Source organism: Triticum urartu, chromosome 2A (assembly GCF_056163025.1).
Source record: "Triticum urartu cultivar PI428250 chromosome 2A, HENAU_Tu73, whole genome shotgun sequence".
Lineage (NCBI taxonomy): Eukaryota > Viridiplantae > Streptophyta > Magnoliopsida > Poales > Poaceae > Triticum > Triticum urartu.
In genome coordinates, this window is record NC_141874.1 from 406,286,435 (window position 1) to 406,300,039 (window position 13,605).

Sequence of the window (13,605 nt, forward strand, 5' to 3'; positions counted from 1 at the left end):
GCCGCTGCCCATCGCGACCTTGCCTCGCGCCGCCCCCGCTTCTGCTCTGCTACCGCTGCCCACCGCTCGCCGGGCCGAGCCCCCTCCACCCCACGCACGCCCCGCGAGCCTCCTCCCTGCGCGCCCCGTGCCGCTATTCCCGCCGGCCACGGCCCGCGCGCCCACGCCCCTCCCCCCACTGCTGCAGCTACCGTGGCCTCGCCCCTCACGCCAGCCTGTCCGTGCGGCTCCACTCCGGCGGCGCCTCCTGCTGCCACCGCGGCCACGCCGGCGCCATCCCTTGCCCGCAGCCGCTGCTCCACTCGAAGCAGCGCCTCTGCCGAGCCCACCCACCATTCCAGCCATCGCTGGAGATGGCCGCGCCGGCTTGCCCCCGCTCGGGTACCCAGTCGGGTCCCGGCGCCCACCCGCGCCCGTGTGCCCGCAAGGCCCTGGGCCACTTACACGCGGGCCCCAGCGCCCAGAACGATTATAAAAAAATTAAAATTAAAAAAAATTAATTAAAAAATTAATTAATTAAAACTAAATGAAATTAAAAATATTAATTAATTAATTAATTAACTTAATTAATCCTAATTAGATTAACCTAATTAACTAGATTCACCTAATTAACCTTGATTAATTAACATAACTAATCTGATTAACTAAACTAATTAACCTGGTTAATTAGATAACAGACAATGACATGTGGGTCCCACTGGACCCACCTGTCAGTTTGACTAGGTCAACTGACTAGCTGACTGCTGACATCACCCTGACATCATGTTGATGTCATAATTGCATCTTCTAACTAAATTAATTCTGTTAATTCTAAAAATGATTTAAATCTTTTAAAATTAATAGAAAATAAACCGTAGCTCAGATGGAAAAACTTTGTACATGAAAGTTGCTCAGAACGACGAGACGAATCCGGATACGCAACCCGTTTATCCACCACACATTCCTAGCATAGCGAACACGCAACTTTCCCCCTTCGGTTCACCGGTCCGAAAACGCGAAACACCGGGGATACTTTCCCGGATGTCATCCCCCTTCACCGGTATCACCTACTACCGCGTTAGGGCACCTCTGACGCCATTACTTGTCATGTCATGCATCACTATGCATATGCTTGCATTATATTTATTGTTTCTTCCCCCTCTTCTCTCGCTAGACACCGCGACCGACGCCGATGCTACCCCGTACGACTACGGTGTTGACGACCCCTCTCTCTTGCCAGAGCAACCAGGCAAGCCCCCCCCCCCCCTTGATCACCAGATATCGCCTACTCTCCTCTTTACTGCTTGCATTAGAGTAGTGTAGCATGTTACTGCTTTCCGTTATTCCTATCCTGATGCATAGCCTGTCCTTGTTACTACTGTTGTTACCATTACCTGCTATCCTACTGCTTAGTATAGAATGCTAGTGTTCCATCAGTGGCCCTACACTCTTGTCCGTCTGCCATGCTATACTACTGGGCCGTGATCACTCGGGAGGTGATCACGGGTATATACTATATACTTTCTACAGGATACATGTGGTGACTAAAGACGGGTCGGCTTGTGGAGCACCCACGAGTGATTCACGGATTGGGGGCTGAAAGGACCTTTGTCCCAACGGCCCTCTGTGTGGATCTTTGTGGCGAAGCGACAGGGCAGGTTGAGACCACCTAGGAGAGAGGTGGGCCTGGCCCTGGACGACATTCGCGGTTATTTCAAAATAACACGCTTAACTAGATCTTGGTATTTGATCTGAGTCTGGCTACTGGCCTATACGCACTAACCATCTACGCGGGGACAGTTATGGGCACTCGACGTCGTGGTATCAGCCGAAGCCTTCATGACGTCAGCAACGGAGCGGCGCGCGCTGGATTGGACTGGAACGCCACTAGGCTAGGTCTGCTTCCGGCCGCCCACGCAACGTCCAGGTGTGCTAAGGGCGATGGGCCCAGACCCCTGGGCGCTTAGGTTTAGACTGGCGTGCTGACCTCTCTGTTGGTCTAGGTGGGGCTGCGACGTGTTGATCTTCCGAGGCCGGGCATGACCCAGGAAAGTGTGTCCGGCCAAATGGGATCGAGCGTGTTGGGTTATGTGGTGCACCCCTGCAGGGAAGTTAATCTATTCGAATAGCCGTGATCTTCGGTAACAGGACGACTTGGAGTTGTACCTTGACCTTATGACAACTAGAACCGGATACTTAATAAAACACACCCTCCCAAGTGCCAGATACCACCGGTGATCGCTCTCTCACAGGGCGACGAGGGGAGGATCATCGGTTAGGATTATGCTATGCGATGCTACTTGGAGGACTTCAGTCTACTCTCTTCTACATGATGCAAGACGGAGGCTGCCAGAAGTGTAGACTTCGAAAGGACTAGTTATCCCCCTCTTATTCTGGCATTCTGTAGTTCAGTCCACATATGATACCCTTATTCCATTTGATACCCATGCATATGTAGTGTAGCTCCTTGCTTGCGAGTACTTTGGATGAGTACTCACGGTTGCTTTCTCCCTCTTTTCCCCCTATCCCTTCTACCTGGTTGTCGCAACCAGATGTTGGATCCCAGGAGCCAGACGCCACCTTCGACGACGACTCCTACTACACCGGAGGTGCCTACTACTACGCGATGCCCGCTGACGACGACCAGGAGTAGTTTAGGAGGATCCCAGGCAGGAGGCATGTGCCTCTTTCGATCTGTATCCCAGTTTGTGCTAGCCTTCTTAAGGCAAACTTGTTTAACTTATGTCTGTACTCAGATATTGTTGCTTCCGCTGACTCGTCTATGATCGAGCTCTTGTATTCGAGCCTTCGAGGCCCCTGGCTTGTTATATGATGCTTGTATGACTTATTTTATTTGTAGGGTTGTGTTGTGATATATTTCCGTGAGTCCTTGATCTTGATCGTACACGTTTGCGTGTATGATTAGTGTACGATTAAATCGGGGGCGTCACAAGTTGGTATCAGAGCCGACTGCCTGTAGGAATCCCCCTTCCACACTCCTTGGCCGAAGTCGAGTCTAGACATTACCAAAAACTTTTACTAACATGGCTGTGTGCCTTACGGGCCCACATCGCCATCTGGGTGGTATTAGGCTCTTTTACTCCTCGATCCTTACTCTGGGACACTGAACTGGCTCCTACTCGGGTTAAACGATTTTACTAACTCTAACACTAGGATCCCGTGACCACGTTCACCCCGAAGTTGGATAAGCCCTAGTTATTCTTTAGAGTAGTATCTGAACATTATCCACATTGTCATTTGACTCCTGTGAAAACATCTTTGTTTTCAGATGGAACCCACGAGGCAGGTCATGCGCCACACGACGGCCATTGGTGCCTCAGGATCACCTGCTGTGTTGGTTGAGATGATGACCTATCTGGGTTATCGCTGGCACCCTGAGTACACCGTCTATGAGGAGTATCAGGACTTCAACCAAGAGCAGTATCGTGCCATCGTCCACCTCTACTCTCGGGAGTATGACTCCACTACTGTGCTGCACACTGCTCATGGTGTTGGAGTGACTATCGATATGGCGGTCCACGATGCTGCTTATGCTGCTCTGACACGTCTTCGTGGAGAGTATCAGGAGTTGGACACCTCCCCCTTCAGGCACATTGCTATCGCATCCGATGTTGGTGCGGAGGCTTACTACACTGCTGCCTACTCCACTGTCACCCGAGAGCCATTCTACCATCAGAACCTGGTTCTGCATGCTGATGGGCTGGATAGAGCTAACCGAGCTCTTCGCCACGAGTTGTACACCACCCGTCAGCAGTGTATCGTGCTCTGACGCTGTTGCACCCCTCTGTCCGCTCTGGTGATCTGTCGCGTTCTGCGATCTACCCTGGCCGGACCGTGATGCCCCAGGGCGTCGGCTGGCCAGATGTGGGAGGCTACTCTCCTGCACTTGGTCCTCTCCTGCCACCTGCGCATCGGGTTCCGCACCAGAGTATCCGCGGACCCCAGGCTACTCGCGTGGAGGTCTTCCCTTCGCGTCACTACCAGCTGTCGCGCTACACCTACCTCCGCAGTACCGCATGGGACTGACGTAGACTTGCTTATTAGGGTTAGATGCATTCGCCGCGAGCCTGTGTGCCGCCTATGATGTCTTAGCCTATGTACTAAACACTGTGTAACGAACTCTATGCATGATCTCTTCTGTAAGATATGCCGACTACTATGTAGTGTCTATCGTGCTGCTTTCGTTGTGCATGTTTCATCATGAATGACTCTTGTTTTTTGCAAATTTCTCAATGCTGAACTACCCCTGTTAAATATTAGCAGGATGGTTAGACCAGGTGGTCGTGGTCGTGGTGGCAACGCCCCACCACCGCCTGAGTACATGGCTGGTATGATCCAACAGCTTGAGATGAATCGCCAGTTCATGGAGAATATGATGGCTCAGTTTCCTCGCCCCAATATGAACCAGCAGCCAACCCCAGTAACTCTGCAGGATTTCATGCGCCTGAACCCAACTGTGTACCGCAGCTCAACTCAGCCTCTGGATGCTGATGACTGGCTCCGTGACATCACCTATGAGATGGAGTCTGCTGATGTAGCCCCTGCCAGCTATGTCACCTTTGCTTCCTTCTTCCTGAAGGGACCCGCAGCTCAATGGTGGGACAGCCACAGGCGTACTCTGCCAGCTGGACCAATCATCACCTGGCCAGACTTCCAAGCTGCCTCCCGTGCTCGCTTCATTCCTCAGGGAGTCATGGACCGGAAGAAGCGTGAGTTCCGCAACCTCACCCAAGGCAACAAAACTGTGGAAGCTTACCAGCGGGAGTTTCTTGACTTGTCCCACTATGCTGAAGAAGACATTGCAATTGATGCACGCAGACAGGAGAAGTTCCGTGATGGCCTTCAAGCTGACATCAAGCTCGCACTTCTAGTGCATGACTTTGCTGATTTCGCCACTCTGGTGAACAAAGCCATCAATGTCGAAACTGGTCTGCAGGAATACCAGAGCTCTCACAGGCGCAACCGTGACACGGGCTCATCTTCGGGCCCGTCCTCGCAGAAACGCAAGCTATGGATTCCCAATAGCTTGTACCAGCCGGATGCACCTACCCCAAGGTAGACCTATGCTGCACCTCGTCTGCCTACTCCTCCGACTAGGCAGCCAAGACTCCCAGCTCCACCACCACAAGCTCCTGTTCCCACTTCCAATAATGGATTGTGCTTCAGGTGTGGACAACCAGGGCATTGTGCTAGGGAATGCAACCAGAACCAGAATCAACTGGCCCTTCCAGCAACTGGCCGTGGAAGCAACCAGCCCCGCAGCAACAATGCCAAGTCTTATGGTCGTGTTCATGCCAACCACGTTGATCTGAGCGAAGCTCAAGACCAGCCTGCTACTGTGATGGGTACCCTCCTCGTAAATTCAGTACCAGCATCCGTTTTATTTGATACAGGTGCATCGCATTCATTCATGTCAGAAGGTTTTGCATGCTTGCACGACATTAAATGTGAGGACATGGATGCTTCACTATTAGTACACACCCCTGCGGGCCAATGTCGAACCTCCATGATTTGCAACGACGTCCCTGTAGAAATCGAAGGACTGGAATTCCTTGTCTCTCCCATCGTACTGAAGTCCTGTAGCATTGATCTCATTCTAGGAATGAATTGGTTAAAAGCGCATACTGCTTCTATAGTTTGCGCCACTAAGGTCGTCCATCTGCTACACCCTTCTGATGAAATAATAGCTTACCAAGCTCATCTAGTTCAGAACGCTGAGGCACGACTTTATGCCTTGAATGCGTTGAACGCTGCACCACTCGAGGGCATTGAAAACATTCCCGTCGTTCGTGAATTCCAAGATGTCTTCCTAGAAGAACTTCCAGGGATTCCCCCTGCTAGAGCTGTCGAATTCATCATCGACTTGAAACCCGGCACTACCCCTATAGCTAAATGACCCTACAAGATGCCGCCACATGAACTCATTGAGCTTAAGGAGGAAATCGACAAATCTCTTGTCAAAGGTTTCATTCGCCCAAGTTGCTCTCCTTGGGGAGCACCTTCTCTCTTTGTTAAGAAGAAGGATGGGACAAACCGATTAGTCCAAGACTACCGTCCTATAAACCAAGCTACCATTCAGAATAAATATCCTCTTCCCCGGATCAATGATCTTTATGATCAACTGGCTGGCTCATCAGTGTTCTCCAAACTCGACTTGAGGTTGGGTTACCACCAGATCCGTGTTCGTGAAGAGGACATCCCAAAAACCGCCTTCGTGACTCGGTATGGATCATACGAGTACACCGTCATGTCATTCGTCTTAACGAATGCTCCAGCCACCTTCTCTCGTCTGATGAATTATATATTCATGGATTACCTCGACAAGTTCGTCGTGGTTTATTTGGACGATATCCTTGTATTTTCCAAGAACAAGGAGGAACATGCTGAACATCTTCGTCTTGTGCTGGAAAAGCTTCGAGAGCATCAGCTGTATGCTAAGTATTCCAAGTGTGAATTCTGGCTCCCCGAAGTAACCTATCTTGGGCATGTCATCTCCAAAGATGGTATTGCCGTCAACCCTGTACGAGTTCAGGCTATTCTCGATTGGACTCCTCCGAAGAATGTGAAGCAAGTCCGAAGTTTTCTCGGTCTCGCCAGCTATTGCCGTCGATTCGTCGAGAACTTCTCCAAGATTGCCAGGCCTCTGACTAATTTGTTGCATAAGGGTGTCAAGTTTGACTGGACAGACAAGTGTCAGGAAAGTTTCCAGGCGCTCAAAGACAAGTTGACTTCTGCCCCCGTGCTTGCACCACCTGATACTAAGAAGGACTTCGTCATTTACTGCGACGCTTCCCGCCAAGGATTAGGCTGTGTCCTAATGCAAGAGCGCAGAGTGATTGCTTATGCCTCTCGTCAACTGCGCCCTCACGAAGAAAACTACCCAGTTCACGACCTCGAGCTGGCTGCTGTCATTCATGCACTGAAGCAGTGGCGACATTACCTTCTCGGTAATCGTTGTGAGATCTTCACTGACCATCAAAGTCTGAAGTATCTGTTTACTCAGCCAGATCTGAACCTCCGTCAGCAGAGATGGATGGAGACTGTTGCAGACTTTAACGTGGGTATATCCTATACCCCCGGCAAGGCTAATGTAATGGCTGATGCCTTGAGCCGCAAGTCTTACTGCAACCACCTCCAGGTTCATAAAGTTCAGCCCTCGCTTGTCGAAGAATTTAGAAAGCTGAACCTCCATATTGTTCCTCCTGGAGCACTCGCTCCCCCTCCCCCGGAGTTCCGCAAGATGAATCTTCTTGTTGTTACTAAGGGTTCTCTAAATACCCTGGCTGTCGTACCAGATCTCGTAGCTGGTATAAAGACTATTCAAGGTTATGACTCTGAAGTCCATAATATTAAACGCCATCTAGCAGAAGGAAAGCTCTCATTCTTCTCTATCGCCGACGATGGCGCCTTGTATTTCAAAGGCCGCCTAGTGGTACCATGTTCGAAGAAAAACCTGGATAAGACTAAAAGGGTTTTGCAAGAAGCCCATGATACGCCTCTGTCCATCCATCCTGGTAGTATGAAGATGTACCAGGATATTCGTCAAAGATTCTGGTGGTCTAATATGAAACAGGACATTGCTCGTTATGTTGCTGAGTGTGACGTTTGTCGCCGAATCAAAGCAGAGCATCAAAGGCCTGCCGGAACTCTGCAACCTATCTCTATTCCTGAATGGAAATGGGACCATGTTGAAATGGACTTCGTCACTGGATTTCCCAAATCGCAGAAAGGTAATGATGCTATTCTTGTCGTCATTGACCGGCTTTCCAAAGTTGCCCATTTTCTGGCGGTCAAAGAGACAATCACTGCTAGTCAGCTTGCTACTCTCTACATGGCCAGAATTGTTTCACTTCACGGAATTCCACTGGTTATCAGTTCAGACCGTGGCAGCTTATTCACTTCAAGATTCTGGGCAAGTTTCCAAGAAGCTATGGGGACTCACTTATCTTTCAGTACTGCGTTTCATCCGCAGTCACAAGGGCAAGTTGAACGTGTCAACCAAGTTCTCGAAGACATGCTTCGAGCTTGTGTAATCTCATTCGGCAAGAAATGGGAGGAATCTCTTCCATATGCTGAGTTCTCTTATAATAATAGCTATCAAGCTAGTCTGAAGATGTCCCCCTTCGAAGTGCTATATGGACAAAAGTGTCGAACCCCTCTGAACTGGTCAGAAACTGGGGAACGTCCACTCTTTGGTCCGGATATTATCCAACAGGCCGAAGAACAAGTTCACATTATTCGCGAGAATCTCAAGACTGCTCAGTCACGTCAGAAAAGTCAGTATGACCGTCATCACCAAGACATGGTCTATCAACCTGGCGAAAAGGCTTATCTTCGAGTTACACCAATGAAGGGTGCACACCGCTTAGGGATCAAAGGAAAGCTAGCTCCCCGCTATATTGGTCCTTTCAATATTCTCGAAAGGCGTGGAAAGGTGGCATATCAACTGGAGCTTCCGCCGAACCTTTCTTAGGTTCACGATGTGTTCCACGTGTCACAGCTTCGACGCTGCTTCAAGGACCCAATCCGAGTAGTGGATCATGAAGTGCTTGAATTGCAACAAGACCTCTCCTATAAAGAGCATCCGGTCCGCATTCTCGACCAAGCTGAACGCCGCACACGTCAGAAGGCGATCAAGTTCCTCAAGGTCCAGTGGTCGAATCACTCTGAAGACGAAGCCACCTGGGAACGCGAGGATCGTCTTCGTGATGAATACCCCGCACTGTTTCCTTCTACCTCCTAAATCTCGGGACGAGATTTCTTGTAGTGGAGGAGATTTGTAACGTCCGGATAATCTTGCTACAGTAATCCCACACTAATCATGCCATGTCATCCCGATTACTGTTGCTAAACGCCCGTTAGTTCAAACTGCGTCAAATTCAAATTTAAAATTTAAAATTTAAAATTAATGTCGGCAATAAAAGTTTTCAAAAATTGAAACAAAAATGTTCGGTGGTTGCTAAATATTACACAGGTAATTATGGGGCAGCAAACCCATTTTTATAAAATGTCTAAATAGTTTAAAAGGTTTAAAAGCAGAAATGCAAATAGATAAAAACAAAACAAAAAAAAGGGACAAAGCAACCCCCCTCTCACTGGGCCAAGTGGCCCAGCTGGCCCCAGCCCACCCCACGGCCCAGCCGCCCCCCCCCCCCCACACACACACTCCCTTAACCCCCACACCTCAGAAACCCTAACTCACCCCACCCCACTCGCACCACTCCCCCCTGGATCTGGATCGGGAACTCCCGATCCCCTCGCCCCCGCACGCCGACGCAGGCGCCCGGAGCCCCCCCCCCCCCCGCCGGACTGCTTCACCCTCCCCCCGCCGGACTACCCTCCCTATGCACGCTCGTCCCCGTCGCCTCCCCAACCTTCCCCGAGCCCGCTGCTTTGACCCTACCAAGCCCGGTGAGGCCACGGCCTCCGCCCTCCTCCTTCCCCTGTCGCTGCGCCCCTCCTCTCTCTCCGTTCGCCGGCCGCGCAGCTCGGCTGCGCCCGCGTGCCGGAGCTCACGCTCCGGGCCGCTCGCCGCCCCGTGTCGTGGCCTCGTGCTCGCCGCGCACCGCAGCGCTGCTGCCGCTGCCCACCGCGACCTTGCCTCGCGCCGCCCCCGCTTCTGCTCTGCTGCCGCTGCCCACCGCTCGCCGGGCCGAGCCCCCTCCACCCCACGCACGCCCCGCGAGCCTCCTCCCTGCGCGCCCCGTGCCGCTATTCCCGCCGGCCACGGCCCGCGCGCCCACGCCCCCCCACCCACTGCTGCAGCTACCGTGGCCGCCCCTCACGCCAGCCCGTCTGCGTGGCTCCACTCCGGCGGCGCCTCCTGCTGCCACCGCGGCCACGCCGGCGCCGTCCCTTGCCCGCAGCCGCTGCTCCACTCGAAGCAGCGCCTCTGCCGAGCCCACCCACCATTCCAGCCATCGCCGGAGATGGCCGCGCCGGCTTGCCCCCGCTCGGGTACCCAGTCGGGTCCCGGCGCCCACCCGCGCCCGTGTGCCCGCAAGGCCCTGGGCCACTTACACGCGGGCCCCAGCGCCCAGAACGATTATAAAAAAAATTAAAAATAAAAAAAAATTAAAAAAATTAATTAATTAAACCTAAATGAAATTAAAAATATTAATTAATTAATTAACTTAATTAATCCTAATTAGATTAACCTAATTAACTAGATTCACCTAATTAACCTTAATTAATTAACATAACTAATCTGATTAACTAAACTAATTAACCTAGTTAATTAGATAACAGACAATGACATGTGGGTCCCACTGGACCCACCTGTCAGTTTGACTAGGTCAACTGACTAGCTGACTGCTGACATCACCCTGACATCATGCTGATGTCATAATTGCATCTTCTAACTAAATTAATTCTGTTAATTCTAAAAATGATTTAAATCTTTTAAAATTAATAGAAAATAAACCGTAGCTCAGATGGAAAAACTTTGTACATGAAAGTTGCTCAGAACGACAAGACGAATCCGGATACGCAGCCCGTTTATCCACTACACATTCCTAGCATAGCGAACACGCAACTTTCCCCCTCCGGTTCACCGGTCCGAAAACGCGAAACACCGGGGATACTTTCCCGGATGTCATCCCCCTTCACCGGTATCACCTACTACCGCGTTAGGGCACCTCTGACGCCGTTACTTGTCATGTCATGCATCACTATGCATATGCTTGCATTATATTTATTGTTTCTTCCCCCTCTTCTCTCGCTAGACACCGCGACCGACGCCGCTGCTACCCCGTACGACTACGGTGTTGACGACCCCTCTCTCTTGCCAGAGCAACCAGGCAAGCCCCCCCCTTGATCACCAGATATCGCCTACTCTCCTCTTTACTGCTTGCATTAGAGTAGTGTAGCATGTTACTGCTTTCCGTTATTCCTATCCTGATGCATAGCCTGTCCTTGTTACTACTGTTGTTACCATTACCTGCTATCCTACTGCTTAGTATAGAATGCTAGTGTTCCATCAGTGGCCCTACACTGTTGTCCGTCTGCCATGCTATACTACTGGGCCGTGATCACTCGGGAGGTGATCACGGGTATATACTATATACTTTCTACAGGATACATGTGGTGACTAAAGACGGGTCGGCTTGTGGAGCACCCGCGAGTGATTCACGGATTGGGGGCTGAAAGGACCTTTGTCCCAACGGCCCTCTGTGTGGATCTTTGTGGCGAAGCGACAGGGCAGGTTGAGACCACCTAGGAGAGAGGTGGGCCTGGCCCTGGACGGCGTTCGCGGTTATTTCAAAATAACACGCTTAACGAGATCTTGGTATTTGATCTGAGTCTGGCTACTGGCCTATACGCACTAACCATCTACGCGGGGACAGTTATGGGCACTCGACGTCGTGGTATCAGCCGAAGCCTTCGTGACGTCAGCAACGGAGCGGCGCGCGCTGGATTGGACTGGAACGCCACTAGGCTAGGTCTGCTTCCGGCCGCCCACGCAACATGCAGGTGTGCTAAGGGCGATGGGCCCAGACCCCTGGGCGCTTAGGTTTAGACCGGCGTGCTGACCTCTCTGTTGGTCTAGGTGGGACTGCGACGTGTTGATCTTCCGAGGCCGGGCATGACCCAGGAAAGTGTGTCCGGCCAAATGGGATCGAGCGTGTTGGGTTATGTGGTGCACCCCTGCAGGGAAGTTAATCTATTCGAATAGCCGTGATCTTCGGTAACAGGACGACTTGGAGTTGTACCTTGACCTTATGACAACTAGAACCGGATACTTAATAAAACACACCCTCCCAAGTGCCAGATACCACCGGTGATCGCTCTCTCACAGGGCGACGAGGGGAGGATCATCGGTTAGGATTATGCTATGCGATGCTACTTGGAGGACTTCAGTCTACTCTCTTCTACATGATGCAAGACGGAGGCTGCCAGAAGCGTAGACTTCGAAAGGACTAGTTATCCCCCTCTTATTCTGGCATTCTGTAGTTCAGTCCACATATGATACCCTTATTCCATTTGATACCCATGCATATGTAGTGTAGCTCCTTGCTTGCGAGTACTTTGGATGAGTACTCACGGTTGCTTTCTCCCTCTTTTCCCCCTATCCCTTCTACCTGGTTGTCGCAACCAGATGTTGGAGCCCAGGAGCCAGACGCCACCTTCGACGACGACTCCTACTACACCGGAGGTGCCTACTACTATGTGATGCCCGCTGACGACGACCAGGAGTAGTTTAGGAGGATCCCAGGCAGGAGGCCTGCGCCTCTTTCGATCTGTATCCCAGTTTGTGCTAGCCTTCTTAAGGCAAACTTGTTTAACTTATGTCTGTACTCAGATATTGTTGCTTTCGCTGACTCGTCTATGATCGAGCTCTTGTATTCGAGCCTTCGAGGCCCCTGGCTTGTTATATGATGCTTGTATGACTTATTTTATTTGTAGGGTTGTGTTGTGATATCTTTCCGTGAGTCCTTGATCTTGATCGTACACGTTTGCGTGTATGATTAGTGTACGATTAAATTGGGGGCGTCACAATTGATGACACAACTACTTGGGCTTTGGACTGGATGAGTGAAGACACTCACTTCAAAGCACCTATTGATGAATTACTTCGTGCTCTTCTAGTGGATCCATCCCAAGAAGGAGCCAAGAAAATTTATGAAGAACCCGAGTTGCCCAATCATCTGATGCAAGTGCTAATGAAATCAATGGCTGAAGGAAATGCTCCAAGGACAACCTTCCTAGTGAAGGATTTGCTATATGTGCCAAAGACTGTATGTATATCACATTCTGGCAAAGACCCTCAGTCCGATCAAAGGCCACAATTCCAGCACTGAATAAGTTGTGGGAGTCATGAAGAATTTGTTGTTCCACATCATACATGGCACTCCCATCAACATTCATGATTTCTTTCTGATGACTTTGGTCACTGTCGCTCAGTCCCCATTTGACTTGAAGTCGTATGCACCATGGATTATGACATTCATCAGATCCCGGTCTTCAGTCAACTACAAGGCTGATCATCAGAATCATCTGAGTTATATGCCTGATGTTGAAGTTCTTCAATGCACATTATCCACTGTTCCTGGCAAAGGCAAGAGTGTTATCGATGAAGGAATGCATCCCCTTGACGGACAATTTCATCAACCCATTTCCAGCTCCATAGCTAATGAATCTGCCAGCCAAGACACAACAACAAGTTTCAAGACCATCTTCTTCATGAGAAGCACCACGTGTCATGACTGACCGTAAGCTTCTTATCAGTCTTCATTAGAAAGTTGACAAGAAACACCGCTGGGTTAAGCGTCAGTTCGCTGCCATACAAGACAACATGGTAGTGACACATAACGCAGTATGCAAGAATAGATACTATCTCCATGAGATATTTGATCGCAGCTGGGCCATACTCTCACACCTCAAGACAGATGAAGAACTTGCAGGTGAAGATTTCCAAATGAATTTCGACTGGGTTGAACCGCCAAGGAAGAAATTCAAGATCACTCAAGTTCCTCCTCTAATGCCATGCTCTGAGTCTTCATCGCGCTCTACTGATGAAAATGAAGCTGCTGAAGACACTGCTGCTGGTCCTTCTGCACCGCGTGACCCCAACAATGTTGGCGCTCCTTCGTCCCTTCCTTGATG